Source organism: Cyprinodon variegatus, unplaced genomic scaffold, assembly GCF_000732505.1.
Source record: "Cyprinodon variegatus isolate N-32 unplaced genomic scaffold, C_variegatus-1.0 Scaffold333, whole genome shotgun sequence".
NCBI classification, from domain to species: Eukaryota; Metazoa; Chordata; class Actinopteri; order Cyprinodontiformes; family Cyprinodontidae; genus Cyprinodon; species Cyprinodon variegatus.
The window spans coordinates 316,397-319,790 of NW_015150786.1; the positions used below are offsets into that span (position 1 = coordinate 316,397).

The window sequence follows — 3,394 nt, forward strand, 5'->3', positions numbered from 1 at the left end:
ATATATATATATATATATATATATATATATATATATATATATTTATTCTGCAGTACACTGTAGGTTCAAAGCTCCATGCTGGTTGAAATGTGTGGTGCTCCAAACAGCTGGTGAATATCTCTGTGACAGTTCTCTTAGGGGTAGACTCGCTGGAGTCCTATACATCACTGTGTCTAGGGTTGAGCAATAACCATTTTCAAAACTGTTAAGCTTTTCTAGAATATTCAAATCAATTCAATTAACTTATGTACCACCAATTCATAACACATGTCATCTCATGGCAAAAACAGAGACAAATCAACCAGATCATACAGTCCGATTGGTTCAAAGTTTTCTATCTAAGGAAAACCAGCTGATTGCATCTACTCATGACTCAAAAGCAATCCCTCAAACCAAGCATGCTTGTAGCGACAGAGGAGAGGAAAACTCCCCTTTAACTAAAAGAAACCTCCAGTAGAACCAGGCTCAGTGTGAGTGGACATTTGCCCGAGGTTGACTAGGTTTCATCCATCCATCTATCTATATTCTCCCACTTATTCCATTAAGGTCAGTGTCTATTTCTTGTAGTCTATGTTCAAGAGGCGGACAGGTCGCTAGTCTGTAACAGGACAACAAAGAGAGACACAACCATGCACATACACACTCACACCTAAGGACAATTTAGAAATGACAATAAAACTAACAGTCATGTTTTGGGACTATGGGAGGAAGCTGGAGTACCCTTGGAGAACCAACGCATGCACTTGGCAGTCGTGTCTGATCTCACAAGCCGAAACAACTCTGTTTACATTCGATACACATGGCGCATTGCTGGTAAGATGGATTTGGACGGATAACAGCGCAAACAATTAAGCAAACTTATTACACCCTGGCTTCCTTAATATTGCTCTTTGTTGTTTACTTTCCTGAATTCTTTTACTCTGTTGATACCATCATGCTGGATTATTGTTGATATTACCAGACACGCAGCAGCGGAGGGACAGAAGATTCCCAGCTAGCCAGCGAGGGGTTAGACCAAGCTTTTTTTGCAAATGGGAAAGGCGCCAAATGCTGTTAGCAGGTTGACCCGTGTTTAAAAAACATATGTTAACATGCTATTTTCAGTTGAAAGAGACTTAAGCCTATAGCAGCATAACTATAGAGATAGCTCAGTATAACCTGAGCCACTCTAACTATAAAGTTTTAAGCCTATCCTTAAAAGGAGACAGGTTGCCTGTAAAATTCTATTTTAAGTACTCTAGAAATCAAATTTGTACTAGTAAGAACAAGTTAATTTAAGTGGCCATTTTAACATATATTTGCTTGATCGGATATGTATTTCAGATATCTTTAATAGTTTTCTTACTAGTACAAATGACGTCACTTTTCCTTATTTATATGTATTGGGCCATTACTTTCAGATATCCGAAATGACATTACTCCTACCTAAAATAAACACTCTCGATGTCTAAAAATGAATTTTAGATCTCTGCAATCTCTACAATTGTTACACGATACTTTTTTTAAATTTATAATGATACAATAGGACTGCCGGCCTTTCCTGGGTGTACCCCGCCTCTCGCCCGTAGACAGCTGGACATAGGCACCAGCACCCCTCACAACCCCGCTTGGGATAAGCGTGACAGAAAATGGATGGATGGATGGATGATACAATATCATTATAAATCTCTTTAATTGTCATTGAAAATTTTGTATATTCCATTAGAAACTGTCCTTTGAATTTAAACTATCCTTTTAGGAGTAGATAGGTACAGCTGTGCAGCACCTAGGGAGCATTCTGAGGCTAAGGGACCCAGATTAGCAGTATGTTGGGTTCAACTTCTCCAATCACTAGGCCATCACCACTATTTCTGCTATAGATCCATTTTGCCGCTCACTTTTGCAGGGATCAACAGCAACTAACTCTAAGTCCCACACGGACGTAGCGGTTTTTTATGTTGGGTGCTCTTCCATCAGAACCTGTTATACAACAAAGAGACACATATACTATGAATTTCCAGTAAGGATTAATCGGCATGGCTTACTGCCCAAAAATCTGCATGTGGGAACATGTTTCAATGCTTGGAATTGAATCAGTAGACCATCTGGTACTGTGAACTAGACACTGCAAACACTTGTTACCAACAGGCAAAAAAAGTTGATGGAATCAGATATTTTAAAGTCTTATTTGAATAAAAAGTAAATAAGTTAAAACTGAACAAAACCCCTGAACACACACATGTACCTGGGATATACAGTAAAATATTAAAAGGTTATCAGCAGATAAGGCCAATTGTAAAAACACTGGTAAATCTTAACAAAGTAAATACTATCTCATGAATACTAGTAGTTTGGTGGCTGTGGTTCTCGTTTAAATAATGTGATAATGTTTGCCTGATGTCAACCATTTTAAAATAAAAAAAAGGGTCTTAAGTGTCTCTGACAATGTTCAATTTTCCAGTGTCAAGTCCTCATCTCCAGTTCTCAAAGGCTAGTGTCCTGCAAATGTATGTATCGATGCATTTCTCTGCATTGTGCAAGCCAGAGAGCAAACTGGCTAGTTTGTTTAGTTTAGAGTATCACAATTTGAAAACACACTCCCTGTTGCTCCTCTGTTAAATGATGAACCGGGATCCTGAAAGGTAGGCAAGTGACCTTTAGAGAGTACGGCTCTACTCAACTTTTATTGCAGCTTTTGAATCCCTAAGGTTGTTTCTCTTAACAACTTGAGCATTAAATAGTTGAAGCTGAATGTAATGGAGACTGATCGAGAGGGAAAGGCCACAGCATCTCTCCACAGTTCATAAGTCTTCACACACCTAAGCTTAACCTCAGCTGCACCTTCCCTCTCAGCCTGTTTAATCAGTTGGTCAGAGGGCTCTCAGACAGAATTTGTGGAAGAAACGCCTAAGCTGAACAGCTGTCAAAGCAATGGTTTTCTTGGCAGAGCATAGGAAGGCTTATGTAATGGTGGAGCTATGATAGGGAGATGGAATAAGCTGTACCAAATTAGTTTGTTTAGATTGGGCACAGGGGTGCACCACAAATGGAAGTAAGAGATTCTTGAAATAAATATTCATTAGATGGTGGAATTGTGGAGGAAGTATTATGGCAACATCTCAATGTTTTATTCTAATACAGTATTTATGTTTTGTTTTTTTAAATCAAAGATGAAAAATAGCCTCAGCAGCTATTTATAATCACATGTTATAAATAGCACTCTTTTTCTATCTTTGTTTCTGTCTCCGTGAACCCCAGTCTGCCTTGGCAGATGGCCGCTCACACTGAGTCTGGTTTTGCTGGAGGTTTCTTCCTGTTAAAAAGGTAGTTTATCTCTCCATTGTCAATACAAGCATGCTAAGTGTGAGGCATTGCCTTTGAGTCAATGAGTTGATGCAATCAACTGGCTTTCCTT

General features: G+C 38.9%; 1 protein-coding gene across 1 annotated transcript in view; it reads left to right on the forward strand.

The window, feature by feature from the left end:
* The window catches only part of LOC107091341 (carbohydrate sulfotransferase 15-like), a 24,861-nt gene that overhangs the window by 433 nt on the left and 21,034 nt on the right, over positions 1-3,394 (forward strand). The window lies entirely within an intron of this gene.